Source organism: Anopheles coluzzii, chromosome 2 (assembly GCF_943734685.1).
Source record: "Anopheles coluzzii chromosome 2, AcolN3, whole genome shotgun sequence".
Classification (NCBI taxonomy): Eukaryota; Metazoa; Arthropoda; class Insecta; order Diptera; family Culicidae; genus Anopheles; species Anopheles coluzzii.
Window position 1 is genome coordinate 42,981,851 of NC_064670.1, and position 26,130 is coordinate 43,007,980.

Here is a 26,130-nt window from a genome sequence, read left to right on the forward strand (position 1 = left end):
GACACTTGGAGGTTGATTTTTGATAACCTCATCTCGCGGGGGCGAAACAAAGGGAACAGCAGCAGCACTGTTAATTGTTCCATGGTTCAGCCGATATACTTTGGTGCTATTATATTAGTATTAAACTCAACATGGCCGGGGTGCAGCTACACTTTACACAGCATTGAGAACGGTCCGTGGATGAAGCAGAAGTTCCACATAAATTAAGAAACTTCAGCTGGAACTCGTGTACCATCGGGGGCAGAGGCCCGATGTGCCAGCTAATTTAATTAGTAAATTACAGCTCCATGTTCATGCTACATGTACTCACACATGTATAGACCAGCAGTGCAACTAGTCGTCATTGCTATCTCGGCGAACCTCAAGTCTAATTTAAGTCGAAGACCGACGGTGATATTTGCGGTTTGGGACCAATATGCTACCCGTGTACGCCCAGTAGCGTAGCTAATGTCTTTCCGTCGGCATAGTGTACTATAAAAAAACAAAAATCTTACCTAAAGCATGCCCCGTTGCCTCGGCACGGGAGGACACAGCCATTGACTGCAGAAAATCGTGACTAACCCTCATTTCCCAGTTTTCCACTCCCTAGAACGAATCATCCACCCTTCTCCTTCCACAGGACAGCTGATGGTTTTGCGGCGGAAGGTGGGCGAGAGTAGGGACCATTAAACTCGTTCTCCTATCCGAGGGCCGCCGCCGCCGTTATCTGTTTTCTTTTTGTTTTTTTTTTTTGCATAATGGTTAGCACTGAAATTTATGTTTGCTTTCTTTTCCAGTGGGTGCACAATTTTTGTACGCTGCAGTAGTAGTGTAGGAACGGGTTTAGCTGAAAGTAGCATAGAACGAGCGAGGGAGAAGGAAAGATACACGGCGAGCGAAAAACAAAACCAGCACACACACCATGCGCCGCTTGTATTTCAAACCCGAACGGACAATGCGAACCGTTGTGCCGAAGCGCTGCGGTGCCCTTTCTCTGCTCTTACTCATTGTTGTTATATGCTGAGCCACACAGCACTCCACTACCGGGCCGCACCTCCGTGACCGCAGCGGATGAAATGCAAATTCCAAATCCCACCTTCACTGGGAGGGACGGCGCACAGATCTCTACAGATGGTAATTTCCCGACCAAAGGTACCGATGGCCCGATGCTGAGGGGTGTGGCAAATGGTCGAAGCTTCTAAAAGTTCAGCTTCAACTTTGACCACAAAAACCCATGGCCCTTGGGGGCTTTGCAGTAAAAAAAACACTCACACACACACTTTGAAAAAAAGAGCGGAAAATTCCAGTTAGGGAAATTTGCCAAGGTGCAGCACTAGCTAGGCAGTTTGCCAATAGCATGGTTGAAACGTGTTGAGCGTTTTGGCACGGGTATGTTTTATCTATTTAGTTTTCACCGTCCCGAGATAAGTCATTATTCAGATCATAATCATACGGCCATTAGTGTAGATAGCATAATTGAACCTTGACATTTCAATAAATCAAACGATAACGATAAAACACGTCCAATAAAGCCCGATTGGCAAAGGCATTACAAAACCAAGCTAATTGGTTGAGTTTTCGCTGTAACTGTCCGTGAATACATGGCACATTTTTGTTTCAAAATAAGCTGCTAAATACATTCACAATCGTACCTTACAGCGGCAGTAAAAGGGTATAACAATCATCATCAGCGGCAGCAACATGCACTTCCAACATAGTTGCGCTTCCATACGTAGCAGGCAACGGCAATATCGAACGTTTTCCAATAGAACATGCAATGTGCAAAGCACAGCTCGAGTGCGCTTGACGTGCTTCTCCGGCATATTTATTCATTAGTTAGTTTGCTGATTCGATCGCGTAAAAAATGTGCATTTCTAGGGACGGACGGGGGGGAATTAATTAGCATCAAAGTAGTGCACGTTTGCTGCGCATTTGGATGTAAGGGAGTCGTGGGGCAATGTGATGACGATACAGATTTTTGCGCTTTTACGCAAGTAAGCTACGAAGCCACGGAGCTTTCCATAAAATGTCACCCACTGTTTTCGAATGCATTCACTGTTTGCTCCGTTTTCCCATTTGTAAATTTCGCTACATTTGCTTCTGGGAACAGTAATACTGATGTCAAAACAATCAATTAGCATCAGCGTAATGAATAAAGCACTCACTGTCAGAAAGCATAATGCATGTGTATTGCAGGAGAATAAAAGCTTTCCATTGGTATGTAAAACTTTAATTCAAACATACCTTTTTTCTCTTTACATCAATCTACGTGAAGGTAATATTACCGACACATGTGTCGACAAAGAGTGTGCTTTAACTATAAAGCATGTTTTGTCTTTCACTAGCAGTTTAAACATTTAATGCCTTAATTCCATACAGAAAAGGAACAACAGTGGCGGTAAACGATCACATTTACTAATATGCTGCATCAAACAAACAAGAAAAAGGACTTCCCTTGGTTAGGCCCTTTACATGTTACGGTGGCAATTACGATGCCTCAGAAGCGCCAACTGTACGGCACATAAGATGAGTTTCAATGCTGTTCGGTAAAGAGAGCACACATTGTCAAAAACTCATCGAACACACATACACACACACCCTCTTTTCCGAACAGCCTCTGTCCTATTCCCTGCGCATCAAAAAGCAATAACATCGTAAGAGCGCGCCCGCATATGGCTGTGCCCCATCAGCGGATGCCTCTATCTTCACTTTCATGCGAGGAAATTGCTTCTTTTGCCACCGTACGAGATACGTGCCCCACTTCCCGGCCAATAATCGAACCCACCGAAAGATCAATGCAGTGGCAATTGTGCGTCAGCAGAAAATTGAACGCAACCGCAAAACATGCACAGGGCGAACATGTCCGACGGATGCTTGTCATGCTGCGGCCATAACCGTCGGCAGCGTTCTATTCACCCAAAAACTACTTCCGCACCATTCCGGCTACGAGAGCGTTCTGCACACTGGGTGCTGAATGAATGGGTTTGAAGCACAGTGTCGTCTTTGCCTGGCAAGGGGAAAACACGCTCAAGTGCGAGAGTCCTTGCAAATGTCCTTAGTTTTCCGAACACACCATCGTTTTGTCTCCTCAAGCCTGTCACCCGCTTTGCTAATGCTAAACAGTTTCGCTCCCTTTATCACCCGGCGGGTAGCATAATGTGCCAACATAATGGCATGCTGATGATGACGGGCTATCGCTCGACGCTTCCTGTCTGTCGAGTTTTTTTTTGTTCGTTGCTATACTGCTCGTGCTTGGTGCCTTACAAGTGCCCTCCACGGAGTAATCAGTCCCCTGCGCGTTGCGGCTTCCGTCCTCTAAGTAAACCACCAAGAAGACGTCTGGTGCCGAATGCTCACTGGCCTGCAAAACTCTACAAGAATGTATACACGCGTTGTCGACGTCATATTTAGCAAACCCATGCAGTGCAAGCAGCAGCAGCAGCAGCAGCTTTTGTGCTTACCACTTGTTATGCTTTCATTTAAAGCATCACTTTTTTGGGGGGCTTTTCATCGACCCAACCGAAAACCAGCTCACACACACACATTACCTGCATTTTGATGCTGTTATGGTGCGGATCGCTCATAAATGCATCTTTCCTAAATTGCATCTGCTGCTGTTGCTGCTGCTAAACGGGAACAGAAGCGTCCGTCTTGGCAGGAGCGTTATGATAGAGCATGATGTAGAAAGCTTCCACGCACGCTATACTCAAATCATGGCCACAGCAACAAGAAAAAAATAACAACGTCCACATACAGCCTTTTGAGCTCAAAAACAACGCTACGTTCATGCGAACCAACAAGTTTAAAGCTGTTTGTCAGAGGAAAGAAAGCACGCTACTGGATGCTCTTGCGACATGTCAGTCGAATCGGCAAACATATCCGTAGCGTTGACGAAACAAATCGGGTTGGTAAACAACATGATTCTTGTGCAGAAAACGGTATTTTTGAAAAAAAAAAAAAATGTGTCATCTATGTCAAGTGAAAACAAACATTGAATTTGTTTATAACGGAACTATCAAAGCAGACAGTTATAATTCCCATATCATTTGTTGAAGTCAAACTACCGAAAAGTTCTGAATTAAATAGTTATTCATATCACAAATAAGGATTTATGATATTGAAGGTGCAATTTTTTTTTTTTTTTTTTTTTTTTTTTTTTTTTTTTTTTTTCAATGGTTTCAATACATAATGTTTTTGGAAGAATCTAAAAGTTGTACAAATTTCCATCATATGTCCTGTTTTTGAGTCAGTAAAAAAACAGGCCTGAAAGGCTTAAGGCAAAAATCAAACGTAAACACATAAATAGACCAACCAGTTTTGACAGTCGCCCGCACCATTCACCCGTGGGTTTTTTTTGTTTGTTTGCATTGTTTTGTTTCCACATTTCGTTATCTTTTTCCACCCATCGTTCGTCACTGTCTTTCATGTTTGTTCCCCATTTTCATCATTTGCAGTGCACGTGGCCAACAGCTCTGACCGGTTGGATGGAATTGAAATATGAATTATTTATTTACGCCTGGCAAAAAGCCAGCCGTCGTTCACCAACTGGCAGCAGCAGCAGCAACCATTCGCGCAAAATGCAGCAGCCCCAACATAGACGAACGCGTGCCTGTACTGTGCCCAATCTGCTGCGAGCAAATACACACGCGTATGGCTTCTGAAGGCTTGTTTTTGTATCCTCGGCAAAATGGAAACTTGCGCATGTGTTGGGCAACACAAAAAAAACGTAAATAAAAGGGCCGAGCTGCATCTCGGTGCAATTGGTTTCTACCCATATGGTTTAAAGCTTTCACGCCAAATCAAGTAAATCTATCTATTCGGGTGTTCGCTTTAGTGTTCCCAAGCTCAGTCGCATATATAGAGAGCGTGTTTTATGTATGCATATGTTTTTTCCAGCTCCTGAGGATTCTGATTTGCAGTGCGCGATTCGCATTTGCCACGTGACGCATTGTCAATTGTTGCTGTTGCATGCTGATGCTTCCAATTGCACGGCAAATGTATTTCCCCGGTGACTAAATAATCCTTGTTTTCCTGGACAGAGCAATCGTGAACGTATTGTTTTCGAACGTTCGTATTGACTATTGTAGAATGGCAGGGGAAGTGCTGCTTTGGTAGAAACTATGGACAAACAAAAGGTGCTGTTAAATATGTTTTAAAGCATTTCTCGTTTCAATTACAAGTCACCTTTCACACAATAGTTTGAAAAAGGCATATAGAACACGGAGTAGGTAATTATTTTTCTTTATCGATGGAACACTGTAACAAAAAGGTTAAAATTACCCTTTAGCACTGAAACAAAAAGGTTATAATTACACATTTAGTTGCTAAAAATGTTGTTCTTAATTGTAAAACAAGAGAAAATATAACTATCATGAGTGCATGAGTTAACTGCTGCAGAACAGCCTGTAAATAAAGTTGTGTTTTATAAATGGCATTAAAGTGGCCTTAACTTAGTGTAACCAAACTACGTATTAATATAAAGTGTTGGGAAAGAAAATTAGTTCACAACCTTTTACGACAGAGTGCCACCATCCTTAGCCCGACAGAAAAAAATCCAACCAAAAACTACCGAATCCGACCGAAAGACCCCAAGAAGCAAGGAGGAAAGGAGCGAAACGTAAAATAAAATGCTTACCAGCATTTACATAGCTAGAACACAAGGATTGATCCGCGAACGCGCGAAAGATCTGTGGAAAACATGTGGAAAAAATGAAGGGAAGTTAAAACAAAACACAAAACGGACACGGAAAGCATACAAACGTGAGAGGAACTTTCAATCGAGAAACAAACAGAAACCCATGAAATTATCAAACAACAGAAACAAAAATTGCAAAATCATCAACCTTTTCCGAGGAAACTTCTGATCTGGCATACACGCTTACTTTATGTAGTGAAAAACTATACACTTTACAGGCACACACACACATACATACATGCCCTTATCAACGATTTACACGCCATGAAACCCTGTAATTTGTATCCACTTGTCATCGTCAAAGGTGAATTTGTCCCCAAATTATATCCCTTATTTATACTGCCCTCTTTGTTTCTTCACTGAACGGCCCGTGCAAGTGTGGAAAAAAGCGAAAAAGCATTGTGTCATCTACCAGCAGGTACACACACACACGCACACATTCTGAAAATTGTTCATTCATGCAAAGGGTACAAAACGCTTCCAGACCAAATTTGATGTCTCATCAGACGTCGAGAACGAAAGAACGTCACCAGTTTGCTACATGCCAACCAACAAGACACAGGCCGTCGAAGAAAATGTGGTTGCTTTTTTCATCAATTTGCTGTTCGGCTTGACTACCACCAGGCAATAAGCCTTTCTCCCTTGAACTGACTGCGAGAAAACAACGGCAAGCTGGCGGTGGCTGACGAGCTCACTTGATAATGGTGTTGGAAGTTTTAATAGACCGAGCAGAATAGCGGAACGCCAAACTTATTTGATGGTTCATCATTAGGCGATTTATCATCGGCATATCATGCGAATTACGAAACACACCCTTCACCCTTCTTCCCTTGGGTTAGAGAGATCCAGACATTCTGATAGAAGGTACCAACGAAAAGGCTAAAGCAAAAAAACAAGGATACAACACACCACCGCCACTCTTTTGCGTACACACCACCCCCAACCCCCAATCCACTTAATCCATATATTTACCGTGCTGCCAATTGCAAGACAAACACGACGCGGCAGCTCTGGTCGAGATAAGTCCCAACACGACAGTGAGAAAGAGAGAGAGTGAATGTGTTACAAAAAACGATGTGTAAATGGGAATGGAAATTATTTTCCCGACCCTTACCCGACTGTTCCTTTGCACTTTCGATATTTCCTGCGGATGCGGAGCGCGCGCGCGAGCGCCACATTTGCAGTGGAGCATGGCGAGTGTGATAACACTTTACAACCCGACCCGGCAGCATCAACACAATTCGCTCGCAATCAACACAATCGACATCAAAAACAAATAAAATTGAGATCGAAAAAGTTTCCGGTCCACAACGGATGACAGTGCTAGGTATGGGTGTGTTTGTATGTGTGTGTGTGTGGCGGGTGGTTCCGATTGAACCAGTGCAACCCATTCCCACTGTAAAACAGTGAAATGTAAGAAGAAGACTTGCAGCAAAAAAAACCCGTTCCGTTTGGCTGTTTTCCGATTTTTCGCTTCTTCTTCCGTTATCATCGAGCCCGGATATCCTGACGAGTGTCCTGCTGTTGGCGGTACGGTTTCGATTGCTGTCACAAATCGGACGACCCTGCTGTTGCTACTACTGGATGGTGTGTTTGTGTGTGTGTGTTTGAGAGCGTGATCAAACAACAGGTGTCATCGTGGAAGAGTTCGGCAAATAATACAACAATACGCAGGGGTTGGCGACGGCTGATGAAAAATTCAACCGATGAACCATTCTCGCCGGATATGGAGACCGGAACGAACAACCGTCCGAATAAAAGGGGGAACAACTTCAAACGGTTTGATGTGTTTGTGATAATTTTCCTATGCATCTCGTCTGACGACTTCCTGGACTGCTCTTGCTGGAGCGAGCAAGGTTCATCAATCAATTTATAACAAAAATTTGTATTTTTGTCCTTCGTCACATGCGAAACTACTGCTATGCCAGAGAAGACGAACCAGAATGAACAAAATTGGTCCCAGGAAATAGGGAGCATGACATGACATAAATGAGGACAGAATCACTGTATCCCTATGTACGTTTGTGTGAGTGTGTGTGTGCCTGTGTGTCCCAGTCACGAGGGTAAGGGGGATTTTGTTCCTGTTGTTTTATTGCTTACGACAGAAGTTGAATCCACCGTATGATAAGATCGACCCTCCAGCATTTTCCATATGGCCAGGCGCTTATAACGAGTGCCAGACCGCTTGCCTGTGGATGAACCGGAGGATGCACCAAGCAAAGGAAGCAAACAAACAAAAGCACAAAAAAAGACTACCCAAGAAAACAAACAAACGAAAAGGGATAAAACCAACCACATATCGTTGGTTCATATTTGTGAAAATATTTGTACGAACTCGTGGAATATAATGATCTGAAAAGTATCACAAATTAATGGCTGTCAGTGCCAGCAGTGGCTAAAACATACACACACACACATACACAACCATGGGCAGTGTTATCCTCAGCCCAGCAGGATCGGGGAGCAATAGGACGAACATACGAGGGCGTGTTGTTCTAGGTTTCTGCAGAAAGCGTTTGCGAATGGGGAGGACGCGAGAGGATGGATGCGGATGGATGTACAAACATTTGCCCATATTTATGGCACGCTCGACTTGCTCGCCTAATAAGGGAACGGAGCCATAATGCTCTGGAAAAAGCAAAAACCTTGATCAGGACATGGACGGTTGAAAGAAAAAAAGCATTCTACCCGTCACGTTGCGTTGGGATTACTGAGTAGGCGACCAGTATGGTTCATGTTATCTTCTCCCGATACTGCTTTGCCTACCGGTACTGAAGGCCCGGGAAGGATGTAAGGTTCAATCTCACCGCCCGAGATGGCACACTACTATCCATAAAGAACGAGATTATGTTCGCCATGATCGTGTGCCTCGCTAGCCGGAATGAGCAGGCCGACCTCGTTCGGTAATGATGGCAGGACAGACCACGGTAACTGCTACAAATGGCCTATTACTGCGGGGGCTTGCGACTTTATCCGATGCTCTGGCTTACCCGGGTGAATCGTTCTAAGTGCATCCCCAGCAGCCAACCGACGGCTAGTTTTCCACGTGAGGAAAAAAAACAAAGAGAAGCCGACGTACGGTACACGGTAGTGGGACAAATTGATTCCGTAACAGTTTGGCTGCTTTTTTGTTTGCTCTATCCACGTGAAATCAAACGGAAAATACCGAGCGTAATTTGAGCCAAGCTTCTGTGCCAAAGTGCAACAGCCAAATAAACGAAAAAAAAAAAACGCTCGGGTAGTTACGGTCAAAATTAGACCGATTGGTCTGGATTGATCGCGGGATCACAAGGAAGTAAAAACGGAGCAAATTTGCTTCCGAACTCCTCCAGTTCCGGGCCCAAGATAAGTCTGCCTCACGCGAAACGATAGACCGGGAGTTTGGAGCCAACCAGAAGCTAAGCGTAGCGCGCTAACCTTTTGGAGAACGATGATGCCCCTGCCTTTTGGCACGGTTGTAGTGGTTGTTTTTTGTTTGTTTGTGATATTTTCCCTAAAGCTCGAACCACGATAGAGCTGTCCAGGGGAATGAGATAATTCATCCACGTCACGGCCAGCTTCCGAGACGGCGAGTTGACGTTAGAGTTTTTCTACCACGCTTGCGACCATACCCCCAAAAAGTTCCCATCCATCCATGGTACTACAGCAGGGGATGGCTAGCGCGATTGCTCATACCCACCGCCGCCACCCCATGGCTCCAGGTTCTGCTTGTGTGCTTGTGTCGCACACAGTTTTGCAGCATACCTTCAACGAATCGACGCCCCGATGCGGATGAAATCAATTTTCCACAACATTCGACGCCCTTCCTTCTCTAATGAAAGCGAACGCTCGCAGCGAGTGCTGCAGGAAGAAAGGTCATATCGTACGCCCTTTTCCACGATGTTTGACTTTTATGACAAATTCGCCAACTCCCACTGGGATGAATAATTGGATAAAGGGAAGAAAAAAGTTACACCCCGGAAGAAGGATGATGGGCAAGACTTTGGCTGCATATCTTTTCCAAATTTGGTGCTCTCACAGATAGAGAGAAACGGCTGGCATTTGAACTTTTATGGCCAAAACGAAAGCTTAAAGAAAAGGTTCAGGAGAAATATGTAAAGCAAGCAGTTGTGGTTCATTAGTTACAGCATAAGTGTTTCTAATTAGAAAAATTCATACCCATCATACACCATGACATATTTATTCTATTTGATTTAATTATAATTGTTGTTTCACACCATCGTAAGAATCGTCACATTTAATTGATAAATTTAATAACCTTTTCTCAACTGTCGATCGTTTGCTCGCTAACGAATCTGCTCCAGAAACGTTCTTTCGCCAAAATATATGTTTTATGCCTGTTACGAAAAGTTCCTTTGCGGATGATTTTATACACCACGCAGAGAAAGAACGATGATATAAATCAAGCCAGCAGCATTCTTTAAAGTATTTAAATTGAACCACATTCTCCGTTTGCAATTTTATGTACAGTATAACGAAAGGACAACAACAAGCTGTTCGACAGCGCTTAAAATGATAAAACGAACGAACTAGCAAAAGCAGTGAGTGATGAAAATTGGCAAAAAGAACGAAACGCCAAAGTATACTGGCAAACTACTTCAATGGGGAAGCTGCTGCTGTGTTCTCCAAAGATAGAATATCAAAAAATTGTAACACACTGCACAGGCACGAGTGGACACGAGCTAAAGAAAGATAAAAAAAACCCTGCACCGATGGTCATCAGCGAATGGCTTCTGTCGCAGCCAAGCAGTAACCAGCTTTTTTCCAATTATCAAAATTGTACCAATAGTCTCCCCCTCTGCGTATCCTTTCGCCTGCCTCTTCCCCAGCATTACACTGCTGTCTCTTTTGGGTGCGTTATTTTATCGGATCCTTTTTTATTCTGTATTTTGTATTACCCATGGGACCAGCGAGCGAGAGAGGGGTAGCGGGAGGGCCCATGTGGGCACGTGCGAGTCCCCCGGAGTGGAATGGGAGGTTCGCGGATCACGATTCCAATCGACATCCTCACCCGGTGCAATACCGGGGCAAACGGCAACGCGGTGTTTATCCATTTCAACATAATGGGAATGGAGGGAAAAAAGGAGCGCAAAAAGCATAAATCCAATAATATTTGTGAGAACCGCACAGCGCACTGCGCGGGATTGAATGAAAAGGAATTACGATAAAAGTCAACTGCAGTTTTCGGGGCAATAGCATCACGATGGGGCACACAACATGGAAACACACAAATAGTTTTACTTTGCTTATCCATTTCCAATTTTCCAAAGGTTAATTATCAAAAGTACAGAAACATGCCTTCATCCTTAGTTTTGTACCTTCGAGTTGCACGAATGACAATGAAAGAGACAGAAACAAATGCCACCGTGGCACGGGGGCAGGCCAAGCAGAGGAGAGGAGGAATGATATTATTTTCCAATTACTAGAGCTCTGAGCCGCGAGCGCTTGTTTTGTCGCAACCGCGTCATACTGCGTCACAGCAATTAAAGCTCGCCGTCCTAAACGGAGTGGAGTTACGCAGCGAGCTGGAATCGTCCCGGATGGTCCGGAGGCAAACGACGACGGCAAAGGCAAAAAGGCAGTGAGATTAAAGGATTTATCCGTAAGGATGAGGGGCCATAGTTTCGCGATATAGACAAACGGAACTGTGTCGCCGTCGAAGCTTTCGAGCTCCCAAAAATGGCTTCCATCAGTAGCGCGAGGAGGGCGCGTCGCGTTCGAAATTAATGGTCCGGAAAAGAAATTTAATCGCACAACTTTCTGATTTAATTATACACACACACACACACACACACACACACACACACACACACACACACACACACACACACACACACACACACACACACACACAACATTTCGTGTCTCATTCCGATGCTCTGCCGTGTGTGCGCCGTTAGGCCGGAATCGTACAACACCGATGCTGGAAATCCGACGGCCATATGTCCTGGGTGTTTGTACACTGGATGCCAATTGCTCTCCGGCGGGAGGACGCACGTATGTACGTACGAGTGTGTATGTGTGAAACATAAATCCACACCAGTCACAGGCCATCATGCCATCGTCACCGACAACCGACAGGGCTGCTGTCCGCTTCCGGTGACGTTTTGTTATGCATTTCTAGTTCCTTCCGACGCATCCTTTCGCCCAATGGCGTCGAACATGCATTGAAATCCGGAACCTGGCTCGGCCCGGAAGCTCTGGGCGGGTGGGAATTCGAAGGGTGGAAGGATTAAGTGCCTACGCCTTTAAAAGGGCTCTCCATCTTCCCATCTACTTGCTGCAGCCGGTTCTTCTCCTGACGACTAAACATTAAAGATCTCTACGCTGTGCGCATGTGCGTCATCAAGCGGCACCTTACAAAAAAAAGCAATGCAGATACCAAAAAAATATCATCGCATGATCAGCAGGGCACGATGAAACGGCGTAAAAGTTTACGAAACTCAAATTAACTGTAAATCATCGGACAAAACGGCGATGGAAGCTGGGCACACCTACACATTCACAAGCACACACACACACTCATAAAATCATGCTAACTTCATGATTGGGTGAATAATTTTTCACTCGTCTGTCGTCTCGTTGATAAGAAATGTTCGCTGTTCTTGTCCCACCCCTTCGCTTCCCATTCCTAAGCGTGGAGAAAATTTCAGTCCAGCAAAATGAAAAAAAATATAGCAAAATGCGTCTCACAACTGAAAACAAAGAAAAAAAACGCAACTTCCACCCAACATGACAGCACACACAGAAAAAAGAAAAGCAGGCCAACTGGTCCGCACACATACCAAGAAACGATAAAATACGGTGCAAACTTTTTCAAGTGCGTAATTCGAGCATAGTTAGGTACGTTAGGAAATTGCATTGGCCGCATGAAATATGGTTCGCGTGAAAAAAACTGCTAAGAACCTGCCCGCCTTTTCCTCCGGCTTCCGACTTCACCGTCCAGCTTTTCAATCACGCACATAAGTATGAGTGGGTATGGTGGAACGAGAGCCATCAGGACGACGACGACAGGCGCATTCGAGCAACATTGCTCGCCCGTTCTACGTTCTTTGCTCGTTCACTGTTTGGCTTCATACGCTAACGTCTTGGTAACACTTTTCACTAATTACATCTTTAGAGAGCATGGGGCTCCCCCTTGCTTGATGCATATGGCTTAGCGGGATGCTTTTATGCCATTCGAAAGCCGAAAAAGGGCAGACGGCATACTGAAGGCATAATCGTTCCCAGCACTCTCTTTCCGCACCATATGGAGCGCATTAAAAGGAACAGATGAGGGGTTGAAAGGGCGTATGATGTGGCATGCTGTTATGATGATATGCACACTTGTTTGAACACTGTCGTTGATGGCTTGCATAGTTAGGCAGATGTAAAAGGTTCTACGAAAGAAATCGGATTGTAAACACACCATTTTGAGTGTATCACACGCCTCAAACACACGGACACGATTTTACAGCAAAACTCTGTTAACTATAAACTCAAACTTTTGTCGCTACCCAAAACACTCTAATTCAATAGTAATATCGCCGAAAAACAAGAAAAGAACAAACAAACATTCAAACAGCACTATTCTACAGTGAAAAAAAAGGTACACACAAATATAACCCAACTTTGCCATTATATGCAAACAGTGAACCGTTCCGGGGGCTCTCCTCACGCTTCGGGTCATTATAACAACATCGTGCTTGGCAAATAAACAAGATACAGCAGCTCCAGGGAAAGCAACAAGTTCACGTGTTGGCTGCCGTTGCAGCAACTGGTCCGCAGCGAGCGCGATTCTCCTCGGTCAGCATAATAACTGCCGAAGACAAACGTCATCAGCCGGAGAGAAGCCAGAGAGGCACGCCCCACACCCCACACCACCATCATTCGTGCTCGGCAGGGTGGAAGCTGACTCCAATAAAAAAAGGAACGGAATAAGTAAAACACAGTGTCAGAAAACAATCGTCCAACACACACAGAGTTTCACTACAAATTCGACCCACACTGCCAACACCCGTCCGCACCCTCCCGGATACAGGGGGGGAGTAACAAAGACATGTTGAAACTAACACCTGTCAAAACGGATCTGTTTTTCTCGGAAAACACATTTGAAAAACGACCTAAACAAGCAAAATGACACACGTTCCACTCCGGGTAGATGTCTATAACTGTACAAATTCGTCCACACACCAATTGTAAGGACCAACTTAATGATAGACAACACCAAAAAAACACAAACTCACTATAGAATGAAACGAGAGCTTGAGTTTGCTATTCACGGGACCAGTGGATGTACTCTATCCCCTCTCCCAACGTACTGCTCCTTTCATATGGAAACTAATTGAAGCATAATGTCGATCAGAGCGCGCCCGCCTTTGCATGCTGTGCTCCCAGAGATATGAGAGATAGAATTGAGACATTCCAAGACATTGATGAGGTGTGTGTGAGAGAGTGTGTGTTTCGAACTGGAACGATCTCAGTTGTCAAAGTTTTGGCCCAATGACTTGGCAGCATCGTGCAGCAGCATACGATATGACTTTTTAGACTCGGACGTCTATCAAACGTGGCGGCGGACAAGCGTGCTGATGGAATCAGATTTCAAATTTAGTGCACAGCGCGTTCTATGCGTAATGGCGTACGCTTTCTTGCCAGGCTCGATGGCAGGCAGGCACAGTGGTTGTGGCACCGAGTCTCGGATGATCTTGGAAGCCTTTGCCGACAGTAACCGTTGAGGGGTGCCCCCGTTTCTTGGGCCTGTTGAGCGATGGGTTATTTTTTGAAGCCATAAAATCTATGCCCATCCACGCCGGTCCTTCCGCCGCTGAGTACTTGGCCCCCAGTGTCTGCAATCGGCTTGATATCTAATCAACATGATTAATGCCCGTCACTCGATCCCTGCGGCGGGGAGCGGTTGGGGTCAAGCCGGTAGAGATAGTGGCGCTGTAAATATTGTTGCTGTCTGACGCCATAAATATGCTACAATGGTTCCTTGGCCGTTGGCACCGTAACGGGCGTGGGACAGCGCGTGGCAAAGAACCCTTACCGATGAGCATCAAATAAATACATCCGAGTTTTAAAAGTACTTAAGTAACACAGTTACCACCTCAAAACAGCCCCCCGAACCTGATGGATTCTGCTGCACAAAACGAAGACCCTGAGCAGCAAAAATCCGCTGTTCTCTAGGACCATTCCTCGACTCGACCTAGCAGACGGACACACACTCGCACCACTATTCTAAGGGAAGCAACGCGCCGGCGGTGGCGCCAACCTTCAACTCGGGCAGCGGAGCGGCGCTACGGACCGGTCCCGAATGCAGGCCCGTCCGGGAGTGCGAAAATAGCCAAAGGTCTTCACTCACCCGTGTTGTGCCCGGCAACAAAACCCCGGCGCTTTGCCCGGGCCATTCCATTTGGTGCGCACTTGCTGGCTGAGTGAATTATGATGATGGGGCCGGCCGTGGCGGCAGTTTTATACGGCCCGGGGGGAGCTATCTGCACTGTACGTGCTCTCGAGCATTGCGTTTCGTGCTGCGTGTACTTGGGTGGGAGCAGAACTTGGGAAAGGTCTTCCCAGCGTTCCATTGTCGCGTCTTCGTCGCGTCCCAACCGGGCGCGAAGGGTGCAGCAGTGAAGATTGCAGATTTTTTTTTTTGGTAATTTATATTCCGGGCTTTGAGATGTTTAGACATTGCCAGACGAAAAGGGAGGCTCTGTGGAGTGCATTCCTCTCTCTCTCTCCCTTATAATGGAACGGGATAATGATGATGAGAAGGGCGACAATGATGGCGTCAATTCATCGTTACACCTCATTGGACGGGGAAGCGCCTGACGGGGAAGTAGTACCGGGCAGTGTCAACGAGCGCTACGGCGTTAGACTGGACGGTGAATTTAGTTTTAATGCTTTGCGTACTTTGATCGTAAATTTTCTCTAGCTTTACATGCCTCCGCCTCTGGAGCACTGGATCCAAGGTCCCCCGACGGGAACTAGAAAACTAGCACGGCGTAAACGGTGGCAGGATGGAAGACAACCAGCTAGAAACCGAAAGAGCTAGATTTATGAGAATCAAATGTGGTAATAAATTGTTCTAACCCATTATAATTCAATGCAATTGCCGCCATCCGGTGAGTGACTGTATTGCAAATAATGCACATTTATCGCAGGAAAATTGATCTCGACTGCTCTATCTATTAACGTGAGGGGAGTATTCATTTTCCTACGCACTGATGCTGCCTTTTGAGCCCGCATTGAGGTTTTGCCTGTGCTAATCTCTAGGGGCGCAAATGGAGTTGAATTAATAGTGCAGCAGAACGATTTCAATCGCCCCCAGGACACATGCCAACGCGGCGCAAATGATGTATTTCGAAAAACGATTGAGCAGCAAAATGGACTCATGCGTCATCCTTACATCAATTTATAGATGTACTGCAATTGTTATCAAACAGAAACATATTGGTTTGTGTGCACACAGAGCTTCTCACTCGAGCTCTAATCACCCTCAGCGGCACACAGCCGCTCACAACAGTTCATCTCGGGCACGGGTCTGCGAAGAAAATCTTCACCCCTGACACAACCGCACCGCATACAACGACACAAGAAGCACACAAGCACGAAATCGAAACTGTCAAATTTCGGTGATTTATTGCAATTCGCCTGTTGAATTCGGACGCTCGCTGACCATTGCTCTGACCCGATCGGATGATGCTCACCCCATCCATGGCTCCTACCACTGCTCTCCCGCTTGCAGTGCGCTCCACCACCACCACCACCGTTTTAGAGCCGTGATAAAAAAGTATACGACTTTCATTAAATTGATGACCGAACAAACATGCAAGCAACAGAGCAGACCATCGGTGGACCGGAGCCGGTGATACCCCCGACGGGAAAAGATACTGAACGCCGATAATGCCTTCCAGTATCAGGAGGCAGGCAAACGGTAGAACGGCATCGAGCAACACACGCCCCGTGGCCATCTCGCAGACGGATGAAACGGTTCGGGGCCAAGAGTGACAAAACAAAAACCGGATTTCCAAATCGACGTTCGATGGAATGCGTGTTTTATGCCGGGTCATCTAGCGGGGCCGGGCAAAAGAGCAAACACGCTAGAAGGCTTGCCTTTGGGAGGTTAAGATTCCTTCTTAGGCGGGTATGGTACTTCGCTGAACCTTTTGGGAGTCTTTTCTTTCGGTATTTTCAAGTAGCAGTAGACCAAACGAGTCGAATTCACTGGCGTTTCGATTGTTTTCTAAAATTATCTCTATTAAAAATCCTTCAAACAATCTGACGTACGTTACTTATCTTACAAGCACACAGACGCTCTAAATTCACTGATTTTCGGTCTGCAAAAAAAACCCCAAAAAATCCTTAAAGCTAACACAGCCGACATTGCGTAATAGCTTTAAACCGCACCAAGCGCTGGAAGCATTTTTCTGATGTTATTTTTTGATAGGAGCTCACGTCAAAAAAAGGTTCAAAGCATAGTTGCCATTTCCCCCTAAACCCCCACCTCCAAACCTATCACGGCTAATCGCATACAAAAATCCCACCGGATGCGAGACGCTCCAAGGCTCATTTCCTTTCCGGCCAGCTGAATCTCCTGCCCTGCCCGCGGCACGCACCCTAATGATGTACGCGTGCACCTCCCCTCCCCGCAACGGGCACGGCGCGGCGATAACGAGCGGTCGGGTTTTTAAGCGACCAACGCATTTCCAAAGTGATTGATTAGCCCGATAGTGGCGCGGACCCAAATGACGGGTACGCACGCGAGACAGAGAGAGAGAGGACGATGGGCGCGCGTACAGGAACTCGGCGGTTTGGGGGCTTAAAAGGCTCGTTGACTAAATAATTTCATTACACACCCGCGCGATTCGGGGGCAAATTGCCCGTCGTCCCACAATCCGAGCAACATAATATACACATTTTCCGTTGGGTTCCGCCGGGCGTATGCAAACACACGCACGCAGCGGTACTGCTGCTGTGTTTTCACATCGCCGAAAAATCAATCACCATCATTCGATGGCAAACTGTCACTACGGGGATGTGCTGTCAGTTTGCTTAACTGACAGAAAGGCAGCCGCCCCTTCCTCACGCCCAGTCACTTCCGTTCGGTCGGCCAGCATTGCATTTCCGCTGCGGTGTGCGGTACGTCATTATCGTCCACTTTGCCGCAAAGGTCTGCGGGCGTTGTGGGGGGGGGGGGGGAGGCGCGAGGGTGGCTGCAAAAGCACATCCCGGCTGGAGTCTAAAACTCCCACTTCCTGTCCCTTGGCTCCCACTTTCCGGAAGAATCCCAAGCAATGAATAAAATTTAGCCGAAGAGCCTCAGCATCACGACGCAGCGCACAGCTTCGCGCACCATAAAATGATAATGATAAATCAATTAATATAAATTGTTCGCACCCCTTCCCTGGTAGCGCCAGCGCATCATCCTCAGCAGCACCGGCAGCAGCAGCCCCCTGCAATTGGATGCTGCATGGTGTGTCCCGAGCGAGAAAGGGACAATATATCGCACGGTGCTGTTCTTGCGCCATATCACACATAACCCCTTTTCGAGTGGTTGGCAAACCAAAACACCGACAAATATATCTGCACAATCCCGCGCGCACACACACACACACACACACACACACACACACACAGGCACTTTACACTCCATAAACATCATTGTTCCCGGGCGCCTCGCACGCAACATGATGATGGGATGTTGGTGTGGCGTATTTTTCACGCATCTAATAACATTTGCAAAAAATAGCACGTGTTATAAACATGGTTAAGCTTTCAGCGGCAGTCGCCACGATTCATCGCAATTCGATTGATCTCAAGCGCGGCGGGCAAGCTATATCTTGGCCGCGTCTGGTTTGCGCCTACGGAAGCCGCCCGACGGTTGTTGCGCGTTGTGTAAAAAAAATATAGATTTATTTCGTGCCATCTTGAAGCTGTGCTGGGGGGGCCTACGATATCCTTTTTCCTTCCACTTTGCAACGGGTGCACACACATACACATTCATACACAGCGCCAGCCAGCCCAGTACATGCGATACGACGGATGCTCCATCCCACTTGATATGCGTTTCCCATCGTTCGGCTTCTAACGACGTCTAATGGAAAACCGGCGGCAAGCGCCTGCCGATAATACAGCGTCATCAATTTTCCTTTGTTTTATTCTTCGCGCGTCTCGCGTCTATCTCGCCCAGCTCCGGCCACACCATAGGCCACCACACCACCAGCAGCGTAAGGGAGTGTGGGGTGTGGTGCCCAGTAGTGAGCTTGGGGACGAAGAATTATCGTCATTATGAGGCAGCAAAGATTCATTCGGCTATCTCGTGAGCAGTTTCGGGGATGATAAAAGCCGGAAATTTATGCACTCCCCGTAATCGTCAGTGCAACATAAACGGAACCCTCGCTCCACCCTGAACCTAGGGCTTATACGCACTCCTCGCGCCACACAGCCAGACAATTCCAGTGGGTAAGTGAATGGGTGAGAGTTTTTTTATTATTTTCTTCGGGCGCGTAACTGGTGGAGAAGGAACATTAAGTCAGACACACTCACACGCACACCGAAAGAGGACATCAAACCTTAAAACAAACGATCGAAAAACATTCAACGCAAGACGTGCGCCACCCGAAAAGAGGTGATGGTGTTGTTTCCCTAGTTATAGGAGACACCCTAGCTGCTCGGTTGCCTCGGTGAAGAGAGCATGCATCACGTTCTGGAACTGAATATTCATCTCACGAATTTGCCTCCACCCGCAAAAAAAATGAAACCAGGCGAGTGAGTAAGACGATATTTTGATATATAAAAAGACGATGACGACGACGGGTTGCTGCTTTCTTTTACGAATTAAAGAACAATTCAAGCACCTACGACGAGTGAGTGGCCAGGATCAGATAACATGGGGAGCCACATGGGGAGTGTGAGAAATGCTTGAGCGCATTTTTCGAATAGAGCGTGGTTTTGAATGGAGTAAGCCCAAGGAGGGCGAGGGAAAACACGATTAATGTAGTCGACGAGTAGAGATAAACCAGGGCGCATAGGTAATAGCAGCAGCACGGCGCAAAGCACAACTCTTGTGACTGATTGATGATGTCTAGGCTAGAGCCTTACTTAATAGCTAATCAATATGTAAAACAATACACATATGGAGCCGAGCGGGCGTGCGTGTGGAACGTGTGTTTGGTGTCGATTGGACGCTATCAACATATGGCTTATTTACATGGGATACACATTAACAAGCTTTACCTAGAAGAAAGGACATTCCCAAAAACTCATCAATAAATGACAATCGATGTTTCTATTTCTACATTCTATTCTATCTTTTGTTTCGGTTGCATCTCGCGATGATCGTGACATTTTCCCAGGCCCATAACTGTACGCTTAATGCAACGCAATTTTCAGCAAATTCAGCAACACCACACTCCATATCTTATTGCCATCACAAACGGAACTCGGGACTCCCTGTTTCTCTCTACCATACAGCGTTACGGAAAAGACCCTCGCGTTTACTTCCCCCCGGGCTTGTCACGCTGGTCACATTTTACCCGTCCACCGCGGCGGGTACCGGCAATTTCACCCTACCGAAACGAGGGCGCACGCTCAGTGCGCTAGGGCCTGAATGATTTATAGCGTGCAATTAATCATATTTATTTTATCTTTATCTGCTTAAATAGATCGATCCTGTGCGATCCACGATATGCGCCGTCCGGGGGCCAGTGTGCGTTACACTTCTCCACCAATGGCAAAAATGGTTGAACCCATCGGCGACGGAAACGAAAAATTGTGCTATTTGTTGCATAAATCCCTGGCGGAGCAGTTGTTTTTGGTTCTTCTTTTTTTGATAAACACATAAAATGCTCATTAGAATTTAAACAGACAGATTAAGCATACTCCAGTAAAGACAGCCGCTAGCGTCCAGTTCTCCAAAATATATTATCGGAAAGCGTCCAGCGTTCAATTTAAAGCTGGCAAAGCCATAAAGCCGTGTGTACGAAAAGCCATTATGAAGCGAGCCTTATAAGTATTAATCAATAATATCGACAAGCTAGGCAGTGCTTTCCTGGGGTTCAAGGACGGCAGCGGCAGCAGAGCAGCTGGCGAGAGTTGGCGTTGGCGATTCTGGATGAGATGGGCTTTTATGTTCTCAATACATCACGGAGCATGATTGATGTATGGGGCCTTATAACTCGCGCGGAAGAGCCGTGAGCGTGACAAGGACAGGCGTACGGAAGAACTTCGAACCCGATCGGGGAGCTCAGATAACCATACGCAAATCATTAAGGATCCACTGCCCAAAACCTGAAGAGCGTCTATCATAAATCTTGCACAAGTATGCAGCCAAGATGAATTTGAATACGGTAACCATGAGGGTAAGAGTGAGATAAACTTATAATATTTCATATTAGAACTTTTTTTAATGAGCTCAATAAGTTGCGCCAGTTTTCCAGCCTTTAGCCAGTTCTTAATATTCGGATAGGCTTGTATTTCGAAAAGAATAAAATACGTTACATGTACCATATGCCGTTTCACTTTTCAAGGCCAAATAGTCTGAACAGAGATAATATAAATTTGTTGAAGCCCAGCAAACAACTTGGATGAAGCAGGGGTCCTGAACTTTCAAAATATCCTCGCTCATCCTAAAGCTTTGCTTGTCCCTCACACAGCCGTCGAGACACGAGATGCGTGTATTTGCTCTACTTTTTTTACCTCGGTGCAATAAAATACACGGACCCGGCTATGAAATTTATCTCGAACCTTGGGTATATATATATTGACTCGGCACGATTGCGTTCCATCTTAAGGCATACCGGAGGCTTAAAACTCCATTGCACGAGCTCTGCGATACACCACAACCACATCTTCTTCAACCTTCTTTTGCTCGTGGCTTCGTTACTTTGGGGTCCTAAATTTTTCGCTTTTATGGTCCTTAATCAGCACCTAGCTGAAATGAGCCGAGTGTGTACGAAAGCCCAAGACCTAATGACTTGTGCCCGTCCTATCTCGCTGTGTTCGAGTTTTACGACGCTTTAAATCGAAGGCAAACCTAGCGAGAGGACGAACACAGCGCGTTCACTATGTTCCTTCGAACTCGTGGTTCACACACAAACGACGGCCACGGGAGTATAGTAGCGCTGTATGAGAGATAGCGCGCGAAGAAGAAAGTTTCTGCCGTCCATAACACGGCCAGCAAGATGAAGCATCTCAAATCCTGATTCCGGGCCAGAAAGCCGAGAGTAGGGTCGCAGACCGGTTCGATAGGAAAACCACTCGCCGCGCTAGCTGCCAGCGTGCGCGTCGCACTCAGAGGACGGCTTAATTAATTCATCAAAACAACAACTTGATTTTATGCAACTAACCTCGGGGCACGCTGCTCCGAACGAAAAACGACAAAGCCGACCTTGTCCCATGTCAACCCCGGGTTGCGAGCGTTTTCAACACACGGATGATAGTGATAATCACCGCACCGCACGGTGGCTAAAAGATGACGGACTTACTCATGCAAGTTTTGAGAAGAAAAAAAAACAAAGATAGAAAACTTTTGAAAAGCTGGCCCCACATCAACCTACCCACTCCTACCGATGGTGAAACTTGAGGCTACAGACCATAGCTGTCACGAGCTGTCCTCCAGTGCTTCAGAAGATGAGTGACCATAATGCAAGGGATAGAGCGCCAGGCTCTCGTTGCCCACTCTCAAACCTTTCTGGATAGGTAATACGGGTATTAGTTGAGGTTTGCTGACAATCTTCGTTCTGGTAGTGACAGCCACCGTGACATGTCGTGTAGCAGCACCAGCAGCAGCAACGACAGGATGAAAACATTATTATTAACGGAAGGGTGGAGTGGAAGGGAGGGGGGGGGGTGAAAAAGAGACCTGGTATCCTTGCGTCACTCCCTTTGCCCTGGGTGGCCGGCCAAAACCAACTGCGGTAACTCTTGCCTAAGCCGATTAAGCGTTGGGAAATAAATTCGTCAAGAATGGCATTAGCTCTGGTGCTGGTGCTGCAACGTGCACCCGGTTAGGCTCTCGGTCAAGTGCTCGAAAACTTTCCATGTCCAAGAGCCGGTGCTCCTGCAGAGCCAACAATCCGACCAACCGTCACCATCCGCTCTCGCTGACCATAAATCCCTTTCTTACAAAGTGTTTTAAATGTAACTACGAATCGGACCCCGAAAGCCACCGAAGGCCAAAACGGGCACAAGAGCACACTCTGTTTGGTGAAAAATAAGTTTTGCGCTGGTAATTTCTCTAGGAATTGTGTGGCGATGCTTACGTTCAATGATTTCTTTTACTCTTTATGGGGTGGATTTCTATTAAAACTTTTCGACTAAAAAAAGGGGAGCAAAATTAAAAATGTTTCTGCGATCTTTCGCTGACAACTTTTGTGACTAAATAGCGTCAAACAGACATACAAAATGGCATTTACTAACCGCATACCTATGCCCGCTTCTCCATTGTGGAGCGCAGTCTCTAGCTACATCATCTTTCAACCACGCTGGGGGGGAATGGTTCGCGACCGAAAGTAGAAGACACCCAGCAGCATCAGCAGCAGCAGCAGCAACAACTCGGTCCGCTACTAGCATCGTTCCAAGGCAGCACGCGGGCTTTCGTGGAAGTAAAGGAGGAGAAGACAACAAGAAAAAAAAAAACAGCAAGCCTTCATCTCCCCATTTCCACCCTTTGGCCATGTGCTCGCGATGCTGTGTCTCAGGCAAACACGCGCCCCGGGAAAGAGTTTAAGCGCCCCGGCAAGAGACGGAACGCATCGGTCTTCGCGTGGATGGAGAGCGAGCGAGAAATGGAGAAGACAACCAAGACGGGAGGAGGTTGAAAAAGAAAAAAAAAATCATCCGAATAAGAAGAGAATGAAATCAACATTACGACGATGGATGCACAGCATAAGCAACCCTCTCTCTCCTCCCTCCGTTCTACATCCCTATAAAAAAAAAAACAACAGTACCAGCAGCAGAAAACAGGTTCCGAAAGGGGTTACCCTTCTTGTCGAGCGAGCAAAGAAGCGACGCGAAAGGAACGGGCGGCCAACGGTGGACCGTGGGTGGGGAGGGTAGTACACGGGTTACCCCCAACCGGTGGTGCCGGGTATCCCATGCGGGAGGCAATAAAAAGTTAACCTCTCGAAATTCGAGCCACGGTTGCCTAGCAATTTTATTTTGTTATGTTTTTTTTTTATGTATACGCATTTCGTCGTCCACTCTCGCGTCGGTCCTGCTAGCTGCTGCTGCCTCTCGCGTGTGCTGAGTCGGGCGGTTTCCGCGCGGCCGAACCAACAACAACGGCGTAGCGCTGCCTCGGTGTGAATTCCGAAGGAACGAATGACTCGACATAGTTTTTTTTTGTTGTTGTTGCTGCTTGCCCTAACGCTGCTGCTTCTCATTTTCCCTTCCCTTTGGAGTAGAGCCCGGCTTCCCATACAGCCGGGGCCAGCCAGCAAGATAAGTTGATTTTGTAATACTGATTATGGTTTTATGGCGGAGAGTGATGCTTAAATCGCTATTAGATTGCATTGAAGTGATCGAACCTCCCGGGACGCGGGGGGATTTGATGGTGACTTTGATGGAGCAAGCGAGGCAAGGCGTGTGTATGTGTGAGAGAGGGGGGTAGTGACGGACAGCAAGGGAAGTGATTGAAGCGAAAAGCAGGCACATCAATTACGGTCGTAGAATATTCAATGCGTCCAAAGAACAGAAATAAACATAAATTCTTCCAACCCATTATCAGTAGGCACTCACACAAACATGTGAATAGTTGGGCTTGCGGGGGGAGGGAGGAAAATTCAAGCAGTTGCATTATTCATTCGAAGGCCCGAGAGCTCGGCAATAGATTCTTATCCGCTTCGGACAGCCGACACGATGACACGGGGAGCCGCGCGTACTGTTTCGCTTCATAAAACAGTTCTTTCGACTTTCGACGACGAGTCGTCAAAATACAAAAGCTTCAATCTCTAGCCTTCTTCTTGAACTCTCTCAAACACACACACACACACTCCACTAATGAAAAATCTTGATTTGCGGAAACCCGGTAGACTAAACAAAAGCTTCTTAAGTTTATAGCGGGTCATTATTTTATTTTGTCTTTTCTATCCTTGCCAAGGCGAAAACCGCACACACCATCGCGCGCCATATTTTAACGCTTAATGTCAAAAACAAAACAAGTTTCTCTAATGTCTATAAAAATTCCAACACGCAACGCAACACACTCAGTGCTTCCACGAAATCTACCACACATGCACACAGTGTAAAACGAACATTTTACATTTGGCGCTGTTGTTGTGTGTGTGTTTCGGCTTTGGGGACGTGTTTCGGTGGTTAGAGAAACGCGAGAAGCAAACAATTTGCGCGCATCAGCAGCGATAGTGGAAGTTCAATTTGCTTACGCACACTCACACACACACACATATACACTCTTTTATCGATTATCAATGATTACACGATTCCACAGTGTCCATTCCATAACGAGACAATATCCCGGAGATTGGAGTATGTAAATTCAAATGCCCCAGAGTGCCTGGCGCAATAATCATGCACTGGTCTTCTCAATATCGAAGTTGAAACCATAATGTGATGAAACTCTTTTTCTCTCCCAATCTTCTGGTGTAATGGGTCCCGCGCGCGCTTGCCACCGTTTGACTTGCTGGCAAAAACTTTGCCAAAGTGAACATCTGTCCAATTTTCTGCAACTGTCTACGGACGGAGAGATAATGAAACGGAACGAGTTTCAAATTAACGGGCAAAAGTCCAAAATTGACTCGCCGCCGAAACGGAGTTGCGATGGCCGCCTGTTGGGCACTATTATTCGGCCAGATGGACGACTTCTGGAAGCCCGCATCTGGAAGATCTGGGGGCTCTCCTAAATGGTGATTTTCACGAAAACCTAAGCGAACCTCCTACCCACCCGGAGAGCGGGAGAATCAACGCGCGAGCTGTGTGTTTAATTTTTGGTACAGGGCTGCTAAAAATGACATCCGCTTTCGACGACGTTTCGCTTTCTGGTGGCAAAAAGCATAATTTGTGGTCTAGCATCAGAAGCTGATAATCACAGACAGTGCGGAGTAAAATTGATCAATTATAGACCTGGCTAAAATCCTATTAAGCAAACGAGCAGCATTTCAAACGGCAAGGGTAGGAAGGGGGAAGTAGGAGAGGTGGGAACTCCCATCCCGACCATAAACATTAGCAGACGCCGCCGAGCGAGGGTACCGATCGACATGGCTCACAAAATTCAATAGTCCACATCAACGGCAAACGGATTATTCAACCCGGTGGTGATGCTGTCAGGGGATTCGTTCAGGTAATCGGTGTTGTTATATATTTGCGGTTTGTTTTGCTCTCCGTAAAAGCGACCGATCGGTGGGAAGCTGCTGCTCTCACACAATCGCACACAGCATCGGAAGAATAGTCCTAATGCCGGACTAAAAACTCTAAGCCCGGACGCGCACAGCACAGGGCAATCTCCGAGAATTTCTCCG

The 26,130-nt window shown here is 46.5% G+C and overlaps 1 protein-coding gene across 8 annotated transcripts in view; it reads right to left on the reverse strand.

The window, feature by feature from the left end:
* LOC120948425 (protein winged eye) overlaps positions 1 to 26,130 on the reverse strand; it is a 277,477-nt gene that overhangs the window by 70,185 nt on the left and 181,162 nt on the right. The window contains exon 3 of one of the 8 annotated variants that reach the window (XM_040364722.2): positions 5,615 to 5,666. The exons of the other annotated variants lie outside the window; for them this stretch is intronic. The gene's annotated coding sequence lies outside the window, so the exon portion shown is untranslated. The remainder of the gene's footprint in view (positions 1 to 5,614; positions 5,667 to 26,130) is intronic. 8 annotated transcript variants of the gene reach the window in all.